The sequence below is a fragment of the Dama dama genome, chromosome 23 (genome assembly GCF_033118175.1).
Source record: "Dama dama isolate Ldn47 chromosome 23, ASM3311817v1, whole genome shotgun sequence".
Lineage (NCBI taxonomy): Eukaryota > Metazoa > Chordata > Mammalia > Artiodactyla > Cervidae > Dama > Dama dama.
In genome coordinates, this window is record NC_083703.1 from 76088494 (window position 1) to 76110857 (window position 22364).

General features: G+C 46.8%; 1 protein-coding gene across 6 annotated transcripts in view; it reads right to left on the minus strand.

Annotated features, from left to right (window-relative positions):
* SULF2 (sulfatase 2) overlaps positions 1-22364 on the minus strand; it is a 126722-nt gene that overhangs the window by 53290 nt on the left and 51068 nt on the right. The gene's annotated exons all lie outside the window — the stretch shown is intronic.

The window sequence follows — 22364 nt, forward strand, 5'->3', positions numbered from 1 at the left end:
AGCAGCAAATGAAATCCTGTCTGGCAGAGGGGGAGCACTCCAAAAAAAGGCGCTGTGAGTTCCCAAAATATAGCTCGCTTTTCTTTATGGGGGCGGGAGGATGAGAACTCAGGTCCCTGGAGAAACAAAAATAGTTGTTAGGAACCAGATTCTACAGCATCTTGGAAAATGACAAGGTCCCTTGGAGACTCCAGTAATGAGCTCGGGGAAGGATGTTTATGCGGCACAAAGAAACCGTCTGAGCGAGACACGATAGCAGAGATGGGCGGGAGCGCGGAGCCGAGCCAATGACAACAAACAGCGTTTGCCAGAGCGATTCAGAAAGGTCAGTGAAAAATGAAGTAGAAGCCTGGAAAAGTCCATCTTTCCCAGGACAAACCACCCCGTTTCACACACAAGGAGTTTGGGAAAACACAAATGGGTCTTCACCCTCCATGACTTCTTCCAAATTCCCGTTGGCCTGTGTCTCTTTCATATGTTTTTGCCATTTTTTAAAAAAATTAGAGAGGTATTTATTGAACATCTACTGTATACTGTTCTGTGTCTGAGGGGTGAAATGGTGAACAAAACAGACAAACTTATCTGGGTCCAGTGTACTTCATGTGTTTGTCCACCTCTCAGTGAGACGATAACGTTAGTTTGGCCATTTTTATGTATCCTTTGGATGACTAACAAAACTTAAAAATTGTTTTCCTTCCGGGTCAATTCATTTGGTGCCAAACAGGCATCTCAAACTGGATTTTTGGTTGGTTCCCCTAAAATTGCCTTGCACCCCACATTCTATACCCCTCCGGGGGTCTCCAGCGGCCCTCTCCGCTTCACCGATACACACACTGATGATGCATTACAGAGGCTCTGTGTTCTGAACAGACTCAGCACTGAGTGCCTCCCACATCTCACTGGGCCCAGCGTGGTCCAAGCCACCACCTTCTCTCGCCTGGGCCTCGCTGGGGCCTCCTCCCTGGTCCCAATGCCTCTCCCATCTGACCTCCAAGCTCCAACCTTCCCATCCAAACTCCACCGTCACCAGAAGGGTTCTGTTAAATCACAGACCGGGTCCTGGTTCTGCTCCAAACCCTTCAACAGCTCCGCATCACCCTTGAACTAAGACCCAGAGTCCTTGTCACGGCCCACAAGGTCCCACATGATACGCCTCCTGCCCCCTCCCTGACCTCGCCTCTCCCCTTGGCCTTGGCCCATTCTGCTCCCACCATGGAGGCCTCCTCCCGTCTTCCCAGCCCCCGGAAGCTCATTTCTGCCTCAGGGACTTTGCCCCTGCTCTTTCCTTTGAAGGAAGCATCGTTTTCAGATGCCTCCATGGACCACTTCCTCTCCTTTCCCAGGCGAACTGCTCCAATGTTACCTTCTGGTACATCTCCAAACATCCTACTGAGATGGCCTCTCCCCACTCCGGCTTCCCCTCTTCTCCTGACTTTGTTTCTCCACGGCACTTAGCACCACCTGATGAATCTGTCCTCTGGCTTTTCCCACCTGCTCACCCAACTAGAATACCTGCTCCGTGAGGGTAGGGGTTTCTGCCTGCCTTGTTCTCACTGCGTCTCTACATCAAGAACCGAGTCTGGCAAGCACAAAGGCGTCAGTGAACATTTGTGGAATGAATGGTGAATTGATGGAACCAATGAATGCCCAGGGGATGGGAGGCCTGCGGGAATCTTGTCCGGCTAAGAGGCTAGCAGATTCCTGTGGCCCAGCGCCCAGGGCACTCACTGTCTTTGAGCAGAACAGCAGATGGAGTTGTTAGACTGTTGTCTTTCTATTTGATTAGTGGTGTCTGATGGGCTGAACTGGGATCTCTTTCACCCGTGTAGAGCAGGGCTTTCCTGTGGGGTGCTGTGAAAAACTGAAGAAGGTCCCCAAGCCAGTGTTTGTCCACAGAGGTCACTCTCAAATGTTTTGGTATCAGGGTCCCTTCAGAGTCTTAAGAGCTATTGAGGATGTGAAGGCGCTTCGTTCATATTGGTTGTATCTGGTGATAGCTACCATACTAGAAATGAACACTGAGGAATTTAAAACACATGCATTCATTTAAAAATAGTAATAATAAACCTACTTGTTGGTATATATATTTCAAAATTGCAAATAAACATATCTTCCTCCAACAAAATAAAATTAGCGAGAAGAGCTGGACTGTTTTTAAAGTTTTGCAAATCTCTTTGAAAGTGAAAGTCACTCAGTCATGTCTGACTCTTTGCGACCCCATGGACTATACAGTGCATGGAATTCTCCAGGCCAGAATACTGGAGTGGGTAGCCTTTCCCTTCTCCAGGGGATCTTCCCAACCCAGGGATCGAACCCAGGTCTCCCGCATTGCAGGCGGATTCTTTACCAGCTGAGCCACGAGGGAAGCCCTTCAAGGGTTCTTTAAGGGTCTGGTTTAACAGAAGACATCTGGGTTCTCACAGCTACTTCTGGAGTCAGTGCGTCATGATTCATTGCTCTGGTTGTGTTTCATGAAAAACCCAACCTCGCACAGGAAGGAGGGGGATCTTTTCACACCCTTTGTAGACAGGGGCGCGTTTGTTGTGTACCCATTAAGACACACTGCACACATGAAGAAAATGCGGGTTAAAAGGCAAATGAGGTCTTGGTATTATCACGAAAATGGTTTGGTGCCCAGGGTTCCCGGGCCACACTTTGAAAACCATTGAGATGGGCAGTGATGGCGTTCTGCAACAACCCAACAAGGCAGATAATATTTCTGTCCCCATTTTACAGTCCGGGGACAGAAACTGCTGGCAAAAACAGCCGGAGAAACTGAGGCGCAGAGCGGTGAAGTCCCCTATAGCCCAGGTGGCCCCAGGTGGCAGAGCTGAGACTGAAGCCTAGGTGGTCCATCTCCAGCCTGGCTTTTGGCTACTACCTTGTTCTGCATCTTGGCAGGGCCGTGACCCCAGTCACTGAAGACGGAAGCATCTCTCATCTGATAGGCTGGGGAGATGCTTTGCAGGGGATCCTTCAAGCAGATTCAGCCCAATTATTTCCCAATCCCTAGTAAAGAATCTGCCTGCTGATGCAGGAGATGCGGGAGACTCTCGTTCGATCCCTGGATCAGGAAGCGTCCCTGGAGGAGGAAATGGCAACCCACTCCAGTATTTTTGCCTGAAAAATTCCATGGACAGAGGAGCCCGGTGGGCTACAGTCCCTGGGGCTGCAAAGAGTCAGACGCGACTGAGCACGCACACGGTTCATATAACGAGGGGACACAGCGAGCACGACTCCCCGCCTGCAACCGTCCTTCTGCCCTTGGCGGTCATCAGCTCCCCGTCCTCCTGTCCCCTGGGAGAGAATGTACGCCGTTTCCAACAGGACACACAGATGCAAACAAGATTCTGGTGCTCCTGTGAGTGAATGCAACGGACCAAGAATAAGACAAGGAGAGGTGTGTTGCGAATGGAGACTCAGGCCCGGCCGATGAGGTGTCGCGGCGTCTGTTGTGTTGCCCAGTGCCCATGCGCTCCTTCTCTGTTGAAACCCAACTGCGAGCTGGCACAAGGCTGCCAGGACAGGGCCGACAGGCTCAGCCTCCCTCTCGGGGAGGTGTGGCCAGGACCAACTCTTGGTGGATGGGCACGGTGTGCGGGTTCTAGTGAAGGCTCTACAGAAAGCGGGTATGCTTCTCCTGTATCTTCTACTTCCTGCTGGCGGCTGGCTGTGGACACGAGCAGTCATTCTGGACAAGGCTAGTTCCCCAGGGCAGTGGAACAAGGTGACAGGGGCCTGGGTAGCAATCCTCTGAGTGCCCTATCACCCCAGGGCTGTGATGCCAAACTGCCAAATGAGAGAGAAATCAGCTCTTCTTATCCCTAAATGACCTGCTACTTGGGGACTGATGTGCCCTAAACAACAACATCAGTTGTCGTTTAGTTGCCGAGTCATGTCCGACTCTTTGTGACCCCATTGACTGTAGCCTGCCAGGCTCCTCTGTCCCTGGGATTTCCCAGGCAAGAGTACCGGAGTGGGCTGCCCTCACCTGGACCTATATTCTAAAAATACTAGGGACAGCTGTGACAAACACAGCTGGCTACTGCCACTCCGGGGGTCAGCAAACCTTTCCTGCAAAGAGTCAGACTGAAAATATTTTTCAGCTCTTGTGGTCTCTGGTCCCTGTTGCAGAATCAACACTGCCACTGCAGAGTGAAAGCAGCCACAGACGATACATAAATGAACAGGAGTGACTGTGTTTGAATAAAATTTTATTTATAAAAACAGTCGACAGATCGCTGTGGGCTGCTGACCCTTATCATTCAGGAATGTTGCTAATATTGGTAAGATCATCATCTTAATTAATTTTTTTTTTTTAAAAAAGCTTGGAAATCTGGATTTTGGGGTGAAATTTCCACATTTAAAAAAACATCTTGTAACTCAAGCACAATAAATTTAGGGTTAGAGTGTGGCCTCGGGCTGCTGGCTGCCACTTTGCAAGACCCAAATTTGGTCCTAAGGGTAAAGAATAGAAACTGAGCTGGCCCTGGCCACGTTTCCATCCCATTCCCGCTGCCAGGAGCAGGACTTTGAGTTGTGAGATCAGAGCCATCTGTGATTGGGCTTTTGGGGCAGAGTAGAATAAACCTACTAACCTTCTGGGGGCAGAGCCGGGGTCAGCAGAGGAACAAGTGATAAATGAGAAGGAAGAGCTTTTGCAAACTCTAGAATGCTATAAATATTAGATGCAAAATGCCACAGGGCTGAAGTCTTTTGTTTTTTTGGCAGACAAATTGGCTGAGGAAGCAGGGCCGGGAAGAAATACATTAAATAAACCCAGAGTTCCAAAGCTCTTAGGGCTGGGACATTTCTGATCTTCTGTAACCGGATCCTTTTAACTTTGGGCTGCTTGCAAGGTTACATGAATCTCCTTCTTCTGCTTTTGAAAAGATACCGAACGTAGATTGCTGCACGAAGTGATAAATCGATGCTGTAAAAGTTCTGGATGCCAGAGATGGGATCGTGCTGAGCTGAGAGCTATAGGAAAATTCAGGAGGAAGGCGGGGGCCTGATTATGTATGAAGGAGGCATCCTGGGCTGGAAGCAGAGAGAACTGGGGGCTGGGGGAAAGGCCTTCTTTCCACTTGCCTCTTGAGGCAGAACCTGGATTTGGGTTTCTGGAGCAGACCTCTGTTTTATTTATCTGCCCAGCACCAATTCTCCTGTCCTTTGGTGACTGTGCTTCTGAAAGAACCAACATTTTCCCTCTCTCAGTGATACCTGTTCCAAGTGAGGCTTTCTCTAGCTCCCAGCTCCTGAGCTGAGCACATGATCTGGGCCTGGTCAATCAGGGTAGCCCATCTCCCCTGGCCTCTGTGATTGGGTGATGGAGGGACATATGACCCTAGTTGAGCCAATGACGGTATCCCCTGAGACTTTTACTGGAGCATCAGAAAGAGGTTCTCTCTTTCAGCCTGGTAAGATGGGACATGGGGGGAGGGAGTGAGGTGGGGTGAGGGGTGGTGAGGGGGTGGGGAGGGGCATTTTGACATCATAAAGGCACACCTTCCTAAGAATAAAACCAACCCAAATCAAAGTAAATCCAAGCAGCAAAAAGACAGGGTTCTGATAACAATGAGCACCGAGACTCAGCCAAATTTGCCTGAACTAATTTCAATTACATTTCTTAATGCTGGGGAAGTCAGAGAGTAATCAAAATTCCATTTTGTTTTCATTTTCTGCTTACTTCAAGCCTAATGCCTAAGACTCATCCATTCACTCAAATTTTTATTGGGTACCTAACACCTGCCAGAAACTGTTCTTAGATATAGCAATGAACAAAACAGGCAAGAAATAAGTTCAAAACACCCGAGATACAGGTTACAAATGATTGTTAGTTCAAGGATGACATTATTTTACCTGATTCCTTTCACCATGAACACACTCACAGAGGTACCTTTTCATGTTGATCTAGCTTTCAGGACTCTTGGATAGCAAAGATTTATTCTGCTTTTTAAACAACCACCACCACACCACCACCACCACCACCACCACCAAAACCAACCAAAATCCTACTCTGATCTGAGACAACAAATCAGTGATTTTTCCCTCTTTTAAGCAAATGTAAAACTTTTAATATCCATATTGTTGTGGAAAACAACACCAGAAAATTATATCACAGCTTCACACAAAGGCATTACACACATTTCCAGAGGGCTTATGGAAGTAAGATGGAACAACCTCATGTAGAGTCTACAGGGGATTCTTTGCCTTTTACATTTTACTCAGATCTCCATGAAAGCCTGAGAAACGCTTCACTGACACCAGCACAGGCTGACGAATGTTCAGCAGAGACTCTTAAAGCACGTCTGAGCATGTAAATTATTCTTGACAAACATGTCACAAGTGGTGTGTAATCCACGTTCTGAATTATCGTTCAAAACACAGCCATGTATCAGGAAAATGAGTATTTCCATTTTCCATGAGAAAACAACAATTACAACAACAAAAGAACACCTGAGATAATTTAAAGGCAGCTGATAAGTCCTTTGAAGAACAGAAGCAGGCTTTCCGGGTAATGGGGGTGGGCAGGACTCACTGACACAGGGAGGTCAGGAACGCAGCAGGAATGCTGGAGATGGAAGGAGACCGCAAGGAATAAAGAGGGACGGCAGGCAGTAAGTTTTGTGAGCAGTGTGCTAGGCAGCAGCCACCGGAAGTGCAAAGGTCCTGGGGCAGGTCTGGCCTGGGACTGTTTGAGGAACAGCAGAGAGGCCCAGGTGGCCTGAATGTGGTGAGAAAGGAAGAGAGAGGGATAGAAGAAGTGGACAGAGAGGTGTGGGGGCCAAGGAGCTGTGAGTTTATTCTTAGAGCAGTGGGCAGCCAGTGGAGGGTTGGGAGCAGGGACTGACATGATCATACATCCATTTTCAAAGCCTCCTCTAGCTGCCAGGTGGGGAGGAGGAAGGGCAAATCGCGGGGGAGAAGCAGGACAAGCAGACACCCGGAGGGAAGGAGGGCTGGGGCTGCTGTTTACACGCCTCTTCACCAGCCCCTGTGTTCTGCCTGCCTGCTTTTGGTGAGGTCACAGCTGGGCCGCAGATGACCCTGAGGCTCTGGTCAAGGCATGGAGGGCGGGCTGCTTGGGTTTCCAATTAAATGCTGGCCTCAGCCACCCACTTCCTGGGAGAGTCATGCAGCTTCAGCAAATGGGGACCGGGGCCATCTGTTCCCTGGAAACGTCATTAGTCTGGGATGGAGCCCATCCCCCTCCCCTTGGTGCCACACACACACTACCCAGCACTAGGGCCAGGTTTTAATGCTATCAGGATGCGCTGTATCTGAAAATATGTATGTATGTATGCATTTGGGCTTCCCTGGTGACTTAGATGGTAAAGAATCCGCCTGCAATGCACAAGGCCCAGGTTCAATCCCTGGGTTGGAAAGATCCCCTGGAGGAGGGAATGGCTACCCACTCCAGTATTCTTGCCTGCAGAATTCCATGGACAGAGGAGCTTGGTGGGCTACAGTTCATGGGGTCACAGAGTCAGACAAGACTGAGCGACTAACACGTACATGCATGCACGCATTTATTTATGCACGTATGCCAAGGCATGCCGGATATTAGTTCCTTGACCAGGGATTAAACCCATGCCCCCTGTAGCGGAAGCAGAGTCCTAACCAGTGGACCACTAGAGAATTCCTTCCTGGTCCTTTTAAAGCATGGTTTTGTCCACATTCTCTGACATAAATCATACCAATGTTTTCTTAAGTCAGTCTCCCAAAGCAATAGAAATAAAAACCAAAATAAACAAATGAGACATAATCAAACTTGCAAGCTTTTGCACAGCAAAAGAAACCATAAACAGAATGAAAGGACAGCCTATGAAATGGAAGAAAATGTGTGCAAATGATGGGGCCGACAAGGGCTCAACGTCCAAAATATACAGACAGCTCATATAACTCAACAACAAAAAACCAACAACCCAATTGAAAAATGGGCTGAAGACCTAAATTGACATTTCTCCAAAGGAGACTTACAGATGGCCAATTAGCACATGGAAAGATGTTCAACATTACTAATTATTAGAGAAATGCAAACCAAAATTACAATGAGGTATCACCTCAGTTCAGTCGCTCAGTCATGTCTGACTCTTTGCGACCCCATGGGCTATAGCACGCCAGGCTTCCCTGTCCATCACCAACTCCCGGAGCTTGCTCAAACTCATGTGCATAGAGTTGGTGATGCCATCCAACCATGTCATCCTCCGTCGTCCCCTTCTCCTCCACCACCTCACACTAGTCAAAACGGCCATCATTAAGAAATCTACAAATGGGACCCTCTTGCTGGCGCAGTGGTTGAGAACCTGCCTTCCAATGCAGGGGACGCGGATTCGTTGTGTGGCAACTAAGCCCTCACGCTGCCACCACGGAGTGCTTGAGCTCTCGGGCCCGTGTGCCACAGCTAGAGAAGAGCCACCGAGAAGACCCAGTGAGGCCAGAATTTAAAAAAAAGCAGTCTACAAGTAACAAACGCTGGAGAGGGTGTGGAGGAAAGGCAGCCCTCCTACACTGCTGGGGATGTAAATCGGTACCCGCCACCACCATGGAAGACAGTATGGAGGGTTCTCAGAAAACTAAAATAGAGTTGCCATATGATTCGGCAATCCCACTCCTGGGCATATACCCAGAAGAAATTCTAATTCAAAAAGATATATGCACCCTCATGTTCACAGCGGCGTTATTTACAATGGCCAAGATGTGGAGACAACCCAAATGCCCATCGTCGGGTAAATGGATAAAGAAGATGTGGAGCATACATACAGTAGGATATTACTCAGCCATAAAAAAGAATGAAATCATGCCATGTGCAGCTACATGGACAGACCTACAGACTGTCATACGAGGTGAGGTCAGAATGAGAAAGACAAATATCACATGGTGTCACTTACACGTGGGATCTAAAACATGATACAAATCAACAGGACTAGGAAACGAAAACGGAGTCTCGGATACAGAGAACAGGCGTGTGGTGGCCGCGGGGCACAGGCGAGGAGGCAGGAGCGTCTGGGATTCACAGAGGGAAACTGTCATATATGCATCATGGACAAACAAGTTCCCACAGGACGGCACAGGGAACTATATTCAATATCCTGGGATAAACCATAATGGAAAAGAATATATATGTATCACTGAGTCACTCTGTAGAAGAAATTAATACAACATTGTAAATCAACTATACTTCAATAAAATTAAAAAAATAAACTATGGTTTTTAAAAATTATTTATTTTTTTTATTGAAGGATAGTTGCTTTACAGAATTTTGTTGTTTTCGGTCAGACCTCGACATGAATCAGCCATAAACTATGGTTTTGTCCAGAAGAATGGGACAAAGGAGGTGGAGAAAATCCATAAGAAACTCTTTAGAAGGTGGCCCGGGAAGACTATCTATTGATCAATGGATATTTAATTATCATCTTGGAGGAACCTGACACTAAGCTGATCCTTCAAAGAGCTGTTTGCCACACCATTAGACAGATGCCCCACTTCTGTGACAAATATTTTGTAATGCTCCCTTATATTCCTGCAGGGAAACTTATAGGCAACAAAAGCTACAGAAGCACATCATTTCAAAAATTCAATATAATGTTCCAATTACAACCCACAAGAAAAAAAGGAAGTCAGTTTATAATAAACATGTCAGCATGAATTTTCAATCACATCCAACAAGGAGACAGGATGGAGTGGTCAGATGTGTGAACCTAGATTCAGGGGGAGTGTGACAGGTACACATGTGAACTGGGCGGGACTGCAAGTTGCATACTTGACAGCCCTGCCATCGGTGAGACTGAAAAAGTTCTGCATTCACATATAGTACACGCCCCACTGACTTATCCTTACGTTTCTGGAAAATTCACAATGTATTAAAACTGTGCAAAAAAAAAGTGTTTTTAAATAAAATGAACTTACAGACAAGGCTCAGAGAACAATAAATATCAAATAATCCACTCACATAATGATTTGGTGGAAGACTGAGAAGCCATGTGGAATGCAAGGCAATTCAGCGGCTATATGGGCTTCTCCTGTGCAGAGCAGGACATCAAAGATCCCTGGTCCCGGAAGCCAGCAGCATCTCTCCACTTTTATCACCACCGGAAATGCCTCCACAGATGTTAAGCCCTACTGGGAGGTGTGCCCCTTGAGAACCACCGTGTTAGAAAAAAGTTTGCAAACATGGTGGCTTGTGGGCTGAATCCACTGCACACATTATGTTTGCTGTGGGCCTGCCTGGTGTTTTTAATCTTTTAGAAAGTAGAATGAATAATCCACATTAGAAATCTTGGCAATGTCAGTAAAAACCTGGATATTGCATTCCAACACATCAGATGTGCCAGATGCTGAGAAAATAAGAACCTGTCTTACTGTGGACAGGTGGGACCCACCAGCTCCAGGATGGAGCCTCCTGTGTGGCTGGTTCTGACCCCGACCCATGACCCAGCCACGGATGGCTGCAAAGGCTTGGAGAGGCAGGGACAGAAACTGGAACCTCGGGCTGGGGGCCCAAGGGGGGCACTGCAGCAGGAGAGGGGGGCACAGGTATATCACAGGCCTGTTTGAGGACGGAGGAGGATGAATCACATCAAACATGCGCCACAAGGTCTGGGCATGGTGAACGCTGCATCGGGACCACCTGCATTTTTCAGTTTTGGTTCTACTTTTGTTGTTGTAATGATCACATTCCCAAAGGCTTGTGCCCTCCTCCCAGAGAGATTTTGCTTGAGTTACACTCTATTCTGAGGCTCTTCAGATCAATAGAGCCCTGTGCAGTGACGGAAACAGTCTGTAATCTGCACCATCCCATCTGGCACCTATATGTGTCTACAGAGGCACTTGAAACGTGGCTAGCGCGATGGAGAAATGGGATTTAAAATCTGGTTTATTTTTAATTAATAGAAAGTTAAGTAGCTCCTGGTGCCGAGGCACTACCATATTGGCTCTGAACCCCTCCAGGACGTCCAGGGGAGAGGCAGTTAGGGCTGGGAGGTGCCTGCAAAGGTCATACCCTGCAAACTGCCTTGTGGCCCTTGAGGCTCTAGGTGGACAGACGTATATATTCACCCACCACAGTCATCCTTCTCACTGGTTTTGACTAGGCCTTCCCTGGTGGCTCAGATGGTAAAGAATCTGCCTGCATTGTGGGAGACCCGGTTTGATCCCTGTGTCAGGAAGATCCCCTGGAGAAGGAGATGGCAAGCCACTCCAGTATTCTTGCCTGGAGAATCCCATGGAGAGAGGAGCCTGGTGGGCTATAGTCCATGGGGTCACAAAGAGTCAGACATGACTGAGTGACTAACAGTTTCTTTGGTGTTTTGACTTCCGAGGTTGACTGAGTGACCTCCGTGAGCAAAACCAATGCACGTCGCTGACTGGCTGGGTGACAGACGGCCCTGGGCTTAGACCTGCAGCCCAGGTGATGATGGGGAGGCAGCTGGCTTCTGAGCATCCTGATGGCCTGCAGGGTTTGCTCCAGCCGGACGTTAAGACTGCGGCCTAAATGGAGGTTAATGCATCCATGAGGAGTAAATAAAGTGGTGTGTGGGGAAGAACCCAGCTGGTGTGGGTTGGACTGTGGTCCCCTAAAATACACGTTTGAGTTCTAACCACAGACACTTGTGAAGGGGACTCTATTTTGAAATATGGTCTCCGCAGATGTCATCAAGTTAAGATGAGGTCACAGCGGATAAGGGTGGGCTCTCATCTGGAGACAGGGGTCCTTAGAGAAGAGGGAAATTTGGGTGCAGATGCACAGAGAGGAGAAGGCCATGTGAAGAGAGGGCCCTGCATGGAGGTGGCCGTTCCAACAGGGAGGCAGACACAGGAAGGATGCAGCTACAAGCCAAGGAATGCCAGGGCTCACTGGCACCCACCGGAAGCTGGAAGAGGCAAGGAAGGGTCCTCCCGGGGAGGCTTTAGAGGGAGCCGGGCCCTGCTGACACGTGAGCTTGGGCTACTGGCCACCAGAACTGTGAGAGAATGCATTTCTGATTTGAAGCCACCCAGGCTGTGGCACTTCTGTTACAGTGGCCAAAGGAAATGAATATCCAGGCTAACGGGCTGGGACACAGGGTTTTCAAAGTATAGAAATCCTGCCCCACCCGCCTCACACCCGGTTTCTGAAAAGTCGAGGAGAAGTGTGACCATCTGCCTCCTCTTTCCTCCAGCGGCCTGGGGCAGCTCTGCTCCCAAGTCTGTGGGCACTGGTCCCACAACACTGAGGGCGGAATCACAGCACAGGGACCAAGTAATTTACACATGGACATGGCAGCTCCTCTGCACTGATGGGGAAACTGAGACCCACAGGGGGCGGGTCTCAGCTCAAGGTCACAGAGGAGTCAGAAGCAGAGCCTCAGTCTCTGGACTCCTGCACCCATACTTTACTTGCTTTGAAATCTGAAGGTCTTAGAGGAAGAGAGTGACTATTATATTGCAGTTTAAGAAAAAAGATTGTTGTTCAGTTGCTAAGTCGTGTCCAACTCTTTGCAACCCCATGAACTGAAGCACGCCAGGCCTCCCTGTCCTTCACCATCTCCCAGAGATAAAAGTAGCTTGAAGGTGTGTGTGACCAGGATGCATGTGTACCCCACTAAGGAGCCCTGGGCGAGGCTGTCCTACCCCACCGATGCCTGGCTTTCATGGGGGGGAAGGTGGGTTATGGGGTCAGGAGAGGCAAGGCTGCCCTGCTTCTTAAGGGGGGCCTCCTTCCCGGGGCAAACGCAGACGCTCTGCTGTCCCCTCACAGGTTGGAGAGGGGGCGGGCAAGGGGGTGGAGGGGGCAGCTGGACGGAGGGAAGAAGAGAGCTGTGTGTGCACTCAGGGGAGAGGAAGAGAGCGGGGAGCAAACCCAGGAGGAAGGCCAAGCCAAGAGAAGGCGGCCATTGTGAAGGCCCGACAGCTGCACTCGGGGCCGCAGGCGCCCCTCCAGGAAGAAGCGAAGTCCTTTCTCCTCTGCGCAGCGGAGGCTGAGATGGCAGGAGCAGGGGTGGGGGGAGAGACGCACGAGAGGAGAACGGAGCATAGAAAACAGGGCAGAGGGTCGGAAGGGGGGTGGCCGGGTCTGGACGGAATATAGATTCACCCACTCGTCCTGCAGCATTCAATGAGCAGCTACTACAGGACAGCCCGCTTCCAGCACGGGCACGCTGGGGAGGACAGACCACACGTCCCTGCTTCCAGGGAGCTGACGGTTTAGAAGGGACACAGGCAACCAGATCAGTGGCCAAGTGCATTCTCCAAAGTGAAAGGACTGGGGAGGCAGATAAAGCAGGAACCAGGGCAAGGAGAACTGGAAGCGGGCAGGGGATGTAACTTCACAAGGGAAATTGGACAGTCAGCGTTCAAATATATGTGAAGTGGCAACAAGGACTCTGACTTAAAAAAGTGGGGTGAGGGGATAAAGGGGGAAGGGGACCCTCTGCTGGATGGGTAATCAAGGAGGGCTTCCCTGAGGAGGTGATACCTGAATGATGGTCTCAGGAAAGTGAGTGAAAGCCATGCAGATGAGAGCGGAGGAAGGCTCCAGAGAAGGAAAAAGTGCAGAGGCCCCGAGATGGGAATGGGCCAGGAGTTACTGGATGGTTTCAGGAACAGGCGGCTTCCCTGGTAGCTCAGCTGGTAAAGAATCCGCTGGTAATGCAGGAGACCCCGGTTCAATTCCTGGGTCGGGAAGATCCCCTGGAGAAGGGAAAGGCTTCCCACCCCAGTATTCTTGGGCTTCCCTGGTGGCTCAGCTGGTAAAGAATCTGCCCGCAATGCGGGAGACCTGGGTTCAATCCCTGGGCTGGGAAGATCCCCTGGAGAAGGGAAAGGCTACCCACTCCAGTATTCTGGCCTGGAGAATTCCATGGACTATATAGTCCAGGGGGTCGCAAAGAGCAGGACACGACTGGGCGACCTTCACTTTCACTTTTCACTTGAACAGGAAGGAAGGAAGTGACTGAAGGCAAGAACAGGAGGGGAGATGGTCAGGAGGTGAGGGACAGAGGGGCAGCCCATTAGGACCCTGAGGAGCCTGTGGGAGCCCCACCCTGGGTGAGAGTGGTGGGTCAGGATCTGTCTCTGGGTGCTGTGAGGAATGTGCTCTGGTTGCTCTCGTGGGGCGAGGCGGGAGGCAGGGAGGCCAGAGAGGAGAGAGCTGGGGCTGGTGGGAGTGGAGCCCAGGAGGCTTAGATATGGGTGATGGCACCAGAGGGGTTCTGCTGTATTTTGAAGGGACAGTTGATGGGATCTGCTGATGGACTCAATGCAGAGTGTGAAAGGAAGAAAACAAACAAGACACTCAGGTTTTGGCCTGAGCGACTGGAACCGCCAAAGGGAAGACTGTGAGAGGTGCCTGGGAGGGAGGCGCAGGGTCAGGAAGTCAGTCTGGACACGGCAGGTTTGACGTGCCGGGGTGACATCCAAAGGCAGATGGCGGGCAGGCAGCTGGAGGCTGGCGTGTGGGTTTCAGGGCAAGAGGCTAAAAGCAGATCAAAACCGGGTGATGGAAAGAGGGAGGGGAGGGGATTATTTCACAGAAAAACACCAGTTCTCACGTCTTTGTGGCCCTACAACCACATCAGGGGGAAAAAGAAAAATCTCTGTCTCTCTTCCTCTTTCCCTAGCTCACATGCTCTCATACACACACCCCTTTACACACCAGCAGTGAGTCTCTGTCAGGGATGCCCAAATGCTCAGCAGTTGTCTTTCCACCCTCCTGTGTCTGGGGGATGCTCCAGCCTCCACCAACGCCCCAGGCATCCTGCCACAGTGGGCATCATGGCACCGAGCCCCCCACCTGCCCCAAGTGAGGGTGGCTGCCCAAGGCTGACAGCCAAGTAGTCCAGGTCCCCAGCTGACCTCCCCTATCCAGTTTTGTTGGAGGAGAAGAATGAAAATAATTGGAGAGCTCTAAGAGCCCCGGCACAGCTGGGGCTAGTCATGAGGGGCGTGCTCCCCTCCTCCCACGGCGTGTTCTAGAACATGATGAGGGAGGGGTGGGAGGCTCAAACACCAGTGCTCACATCTCTACAAGTCTGTACCAGATGGCAGGAGCTGGGCGGGGGAGTGGCTTCCGAACAGCCAGGCTCAGACGGCAACATGGAATGAGAAAGCAGTACCCTGACGAGAAGAAAACGGGCATTCTGATCTAATTCATCAGAAAGATCCAGAAGGGGTGTTTATTTCTCCCATTTGGTTGTTGCTGTTTTGCCCAAGGCAGGCTATTGGAAATTTGTGAATGCCACTGCGGTATGTGCTTCCTCTTTATCCTTTCCAATGGCCCTTGATTTCTATTTGGGCACACAGGTGCCAGGGGAACACTGACTCCATCCCCTGCTCCAGGACCAGGTGATGTGGGCTAAGCTGATTGGCAGGTCATCTGCTCTCCATGGTGACTGGTTTGGGGGTTGGCATGTGACTCAGTTTGGTCCAATCAGAAAGACTCTCGCCACTTGGGCATTCTGGGAGAAGATCCTGCTGAATGCTAGCATATCACACAAAGGAAGAGGTACGGGACCCCTCCCAGTGCCAACCACATCTTGAGACCTCAGGCCTTATGATAAAATTATGACACTGTCAAACCACAGAATCTGCCTCTGTCGAAAGCTCACCTGCATCTTTTTGGTTTGTATGCTATGCTCAGTCGTGTCCGACTCTTTGCAACCCTATGGACTATAGCCCACCAGGCTCCCCTGTCCATGGGATTTTTCCAGGCAAGAATACTGGAGTGGATTGCCATTTCCTCCCCCAGGGGATCTTCTCAACCCAGGGACTGAACCCACATCTCTTTCGTCTCCTGCACTGGCAGGCAGATTCTTTACCCCGGAGCCACCTGAGAAGCCCCTTTTTGGTTTAGGGAGCACAAAGTTAATAACTTGTCAAAATCACTTGGGAGCTGGGGGTGGGGGGCTTTCTGTTCTTCGGATCTGATGGCCACTTACCAGCCACAAGCACTGCCAAGAAGCACCCTCTCCTTGGTCAAGCACAACTCAAATACCACCTCCTCAGAACTGAGGGGTACAGAGCCAGAGAACTGCTGAATGGAAGGAGATGCCTCTTCAACTTTGCCAGAAACTACCAACCTGCTCTTCAGAGTGTAGGTGCTAATGCGCATTCCCACCTCTCTCTTCCTGTTTTCCCACCTCCTCACCACCTTTTGGTGGGGCAGGGCCTTGAGATATTTGCTGTGGTGATGAGTGAGCCGTGATAATGCACTGTTGGCTAAATCTGTGTTTCCCTGATTACCAGGGAGGCTGAGCATGGGTATAACTTATTTCCATCACATGATATTACGCTGTGTGACATTCATCTGAACATTGGTCTGGGGTTCTGTGAGGCTGTGTTTATCATTGCTAATGTTCTTTTTTTTGGGCTCCCATCCTGCAGCATGCAGGATCTTAGTTCCCTGACCAGGGATCAAACCCGTGCCCTCTGTAGTGGAGACACAGAGTCCTAACTATTGAACGGCCAGGGAAGTCCCATCAATGTTTCTTCAGTGCTTGCTATGTATCACTGTTGTATCACATGTAATCCTCACCAAACCCTATGAGCTAAGTAGCGTTATTCTCCCTTGAAGTAACCAAGGCATAGTTAAATAACTTATTCCAGTTCACTCAGCTAGTCAGTGGTGGAGCCCACATTTGAACTCAGGCAGAGTCCTTGCTCTCAACCGCTCTGCAAAGACCTGGAGGCGTCTCATTCTAAGGACAATATAACTTTAGCTGGTGCCTATGTAGTGACACAGCCAGGGTAGCTGAAGTGTGCTAAAATAGATGACTAAGTACATTTTGTAAAAACTGAAGATACAATTTACCCTTTCAAGTGTGTTTATATTTGAGATCCAAGTCCCTCCCCAAAGTGAGAGGAAGCCAGCACACAGAAATATCCATGAACAAATTGATATTTGTCCTGCTTAAATGTAGCACCTCTCACTTCATCCTTTGTCAATCTCTACTGCAAACACAGGGAAACACAAGCAAGATGATGGTAAAATGAAATTGCAAATCTTCTGAAAGATGCAAGGTTTTGAGAAATTAATTAAAGTGATGCTGGAGGACAGCCTGAAGCATGTGTGAATCCATTGACAAACAATAATCTGGTCTGTGAGATAGCTGAAGAAGAAACCACTGAAAATGATGATGAGGGAATCAATGCTTCACAGGGAAGACTCACATGTCAAGGGATTAAGAGAAAAAAACTGAAAGTGAAAGTCGCTCTGTCGTGTCCTACTCTTGCAATCCCATGGACTATACAGTCCACGGAATTCTCCAGGCTGGAACACTGGAGTGGGTAGCTGTTCCCTTCTCCAGGGGATCTTCCCAACCCAGGGATTGAACCCAGGTCTCCCGCATTGTAGGCGAATTCTTTACCAGCTGAACCACCAGGGAAGGGAAAACTCATCAAATCCTCAAATACTTTTGCAAAAATGACTTTGTATGATTTGCTGTGAAAATAGAAGGTGAAATAAATGACATCAAATGGTGCTATCATTTAAATTTGTTTAACAAGTTATCTCCCTCCCTGCCTCTAATTTGACACTTTATCAATTCATCTAATTAAAGAATCAACCCATAACCTAACCACAATTATAACATAACCTTTGTTAAATACTGTTAGAATATAACATAGAATAAGGTTATTTTTCAAAATTGTGTAGTTTCACTTTTTCAAGATAAAATACTTAACTAAATACATTAAAAGTTCTATTTAAATGAACTTTTGGTCTATTTAAAGAATGCTTTTTTCTGGTTTCAGTCTTCTACAATTCCAGCTAACCTCTTTTATTCAAACAGTATTACATATACAAATGACTGAGAACTATTATTGAGGTTGTAACTTTAATCTTCCCCTGGTATTCATTTTCTTTTTCTCCCATAGTAACGGAATTTTTAGCTGGCCAAATGGCCACCCAGAATAAAGACTACATTCCCCCAGACTCTTTTGCCATCACATGTGCTCATGTGACTTGTTTCTCATCAGTGGGAGATAAGGAGAAACAGAAAGCAGTTGAGTCTCTGATCACTTTAAGAGCACCTAAACATATAAAACAAGTATTAATAGACCCCAAGGGAGAAATAGACAGCAGTAGAATAATAGGAGGGGACTTTAATACCCCACTTTCATCAATGGATAGATCATTCAGAGAGAAAATCAATAGGGAAACATAGGTCTAAAATGATATATAGACCAGATAGACTTAGCACACATACACAGAACGTTCCATCCAAAAGCAACAGAAAACACATTCTTTTCAAGTGAACATGAAGCATTCTCCAGGGTAGAGCATATGTTAGGCCACAAAACAAATCTTAATAAATTTATGAAAACTGAAATTCTATCAAGCACCTTTTTCAAATAGAATGGTATGAAACTAGAAATCAATTACAGGAAGAAAATTGGAAAATTCACAAATACACGGAGGATAAACAACATGCTACTGAACAACAAATCAGTTAAAGAAATCAAAAGAATTAAAAAAAAATAATGAGACAAATGAAAATGAAAATGCAACATACTGAAACATACAAGATGCAGCAAGATAGGTTCTAAGTGATAAATGCCTACATCAAGAAACAAGAAAAATCTCAAATAAATAACCTAAACTTTACAATTCAAGGAACCAGAAAAAGAACAAAGACCGAAGTTAGTAGACGGAAAGAAACAATAGAGATTATGGCAAAAACAGATGAAATATAGATACGAAAAAGACAATGGAAAAGATCAATGGAAGTACAAACCAGTTCTTTGAAAAGATAAACAAAACTGATAAAACTTTTAGCTAGACTCACCAGGAAAAAAAAGAGAATTCAAATAAGTTAAATCAGATATAAAAAGGGAGACATTACAACTGATACCACAAAAATACAAGGGACCATAAAAGACTACTATGAGCAATTACAGGCCAACAAGTTTGACAAGCTGGAGAACTATAACCAGAAGCACATAACCTACCAACACTGACTGATGAAGAAATAGAAAATCTGAGCAGACCAATTACTAGAAAGAAGGTTGAATCAATAATCAAACACTTCCCAAAATATAAAAGTCCAGGAATAGACAGCTCTATAGGTGAATTCTACCAAAAATTCAAAGAACAATTAATACCAGCCTTTCGCAAACTCTTCCAAAAAAACAGAATAGAAAGGAATAACTCCACGTTCATCTTATAAGGCAAGCATTACCCTGATACCAAAATCAGCCAAAGATACCACAAGTAAAGAAAAGTATAGGCCAATATCTCTGATGAAAATAGAATGCAAAAATCTCCAACAAAATATTAGCAAACTGAATTCAATAATACATTAAAAGTGTCATATATCATGATCAGGTAGGATTTATTCCAGAAATGCAAGGATAGTTCACCATCAGCCAATCAATGTGTACACATTAAAAAAATGAAAGATAAAAATCATCTCAGTAGATGCAGAAAAAGCATTTGACAAAATTCAACAACCATTTATGAGGAAAATTCTCAAAAAAAGTGACTGTAGAGGGAACATACATCAACATAATAAAACCCATAGCTTACATCATATTCAACAGTGAAAAACTAGTAACTTTTCCTCTAAGATCAGGAAGAAGACAAGGGAACTCCCTGCCACCACTTTTATTCAATATTGTATTGGAAATCTTAGTGCAATGAGGCAAAAAAAGAAGGAAAAAGCATCCAAGTCATAAAGGAAGAAGTGAAACTATCTGTAGATGACATGATATTATACATAGAAAACCCCAAAGACTCCACCAAAAACTGTTAGAACTAATTAATTCAGTAAAGTTGCAGGATACAAAATCAATACATAAAAATCTGTTGAGTTTCTATACATCAATAACAAACTATCAGGAAGATAAATTAATAAAACAATCCCATTTATAACTGCATAAAAAAGAATGAAATATCTGGGAATAAATTTAACCAAGGTGGTGAAAGACTTCTGCACTAAAAACTAAGACTTTAATTAAGGAAAGAAACAGAAGACATAGATAATGGAAAGGTATTTCCATGCTCATGGGTTGGAAGAATTAATATTGTTAAAATGTTGATACTAGGGCTTCACTGGTGGCACAGGCACAGTGGATATGAAACCATCTGCCAATGCAGGAGACACGATTTGATCCCTGGTCCAAGAAGACTCCACATACTGCAGAGCAACTAAACCCACACACCACAATTACTGAGCCTGCGTTCTAGAGCCTCCGAGTCACAACTACCAAGTCTGCAAGCCACAATTACTGAATCCCATGTGCCCTAGAGCCCAAGAGTCAACAGCCACTGAGCCCATGTGCCCAGGGCCTGTACTCTGCAATGAGAAGCTACTGCAATGGGAAGCCAGCATCCTGAAATGAAGAGTAGCTCCCGCTTACTGCAACGAGAGAAAGCCTGTGCAAAAGCAATGAAGACCTTGTGCAGCCAAAAAAAAAAGTCAATACTATCCAAAGCAATCTACAGATTCAATGCAATCCCTATCAAATTTCCAATGGCATTTTAAAAAAATTATTATTTACAAATGTTATTTATCTTGTTTACTTATTCATTTTTGGTTGTGCTGTGTGGATGAAACCTATGCCCCCTGCAATGGAAGTATGGAGTCCTAACCACTAGACCATCCAATGGCATTTTTCACAGAGACAGAGAACATAATCTGAAAATGTATATGGAACCACAGAAGACCTCAAAGAGTCAAAGCAAATTTGAGAAATAAGAACACAGTTGGAGCATCAGGTTCCCTGATTTCAAACTGTATCACAAAGCAACAGTGATCAAAACAGTATGGTGTTGGCATAAAAACACACATAGATCAATGAAATAGATTAGAAAGTCCATAAATAAATCTATGCATATATGGTTGGTTAATTTACACCAAAGGAGCCCAGAATATATGATGGGGGAAAGGACATCATAATAAATGGAACTGGGAAAACTGGACAGCCACACATGAAAGAATTAAACTGAACTGTTATCTTTCACCACAGGCAAAGATGGATTCAAAACGGATTAAAGACTTGGAACATATGATGTGAAATCATCATTTGATATGGGTCTTGGTGATGATTTTTTTTTTATTTGACACCAAAGGCAATAAAAACAGAAGGAAATAAGTGGGACGACAGCAAACACAGCAGAGGAACATTCTGCACCACAGAATGAAAAGACAATCTACCAAATAAGAGAAAATATTTGCAGATCATTACATCTGATAAGGAGTTAACATCCAAAGTACATAAAAACTCATGCAACTCAATAGAAAAAACTAAAACAATCCAATTAAAAAGGGAGCAACAGATCCGAATAGACATTTTTTCCAAGGAAGACATACAGATGGTCAACAGGTACATCTAAATCCACATCATTAATCATCAGGGAGATATAAATCAAAACCACAACGAGATATCACCTCACACATGTTAGAATGTGCTGTGGGCCAAGCTGCTTCAGTCCTGTCCCACTCTTTGTAAGCCTGACTGTAGCCCGCCAGGCTCCTCTGTTTCAGGCAGATTCTCCACGCAAGAATACTGGAGTGGGTTGCCATGCCCTCCTCCAGGGAATCTTCCCGACCCAGGGATTGAATCTGCACCTCTTAGGTCTCCTGCATTAGCAGGTGGGTTCTTTACCACTAGCGCCACCTGGGAAGCCTCCCTGTTAGAATACCAGTTATCAAAAAGGCAAAGAATAATAAGTGTTGGAGAGGATTTGGAGGAAAGGGAACCCTTGTTCATTGTGGGAATGTAAATTGGTATGGCCATTATGGAAAACAGTTTGGAGGCTCCTCAAAAATTAAAAATAAAACTACCACATGATCCAGCAATTCCACCTCTTGAGTATCTATCCAAACAAAATGAAAACACAAACTTGAAAGTTACCTGCATCCCATGTTCGTCGCAACATTATTTACAGCCGCCAAGCTATGGAAACAACCTAAGTGTCTTCAATGGACGTATGAATGAACAAAATGGAGATATCCGTTCCTCTCTGTCACTCCCACCCAAAGGAGTCCCTTGTCCCTTGAGCACAACTTCCTGGGGTTACGACACCGGAGTCACAATATCTGATTTCATAACTGCCTTGGCTCCTTACTCGAGGTGGGGAGTGCTTGTTTATTTTTCTAAATTAAAGCAAATTAAATCGAGTTTGGAGGATTTTGCAATGTTGCTGGAGGTAAGCCACTGTAATTGTGCCTTTGCTTCAGGCAACCAGCCTGGCAGGTGAGTCTCCAGAACCCACCAAAGTACCTCATGCAAGATAAAGAGACAGAAAGTCTCACTCACTCTTCACCTAGGATGCAACACTGTGGGCACCCACGGCAGAGGAGATGGAGCACCCTGGGCAGTGCAGATGGTCAAGGGTGGACGAACAGTGCGCTGCCATCTGCAGAGCGGCCACAGTCCCC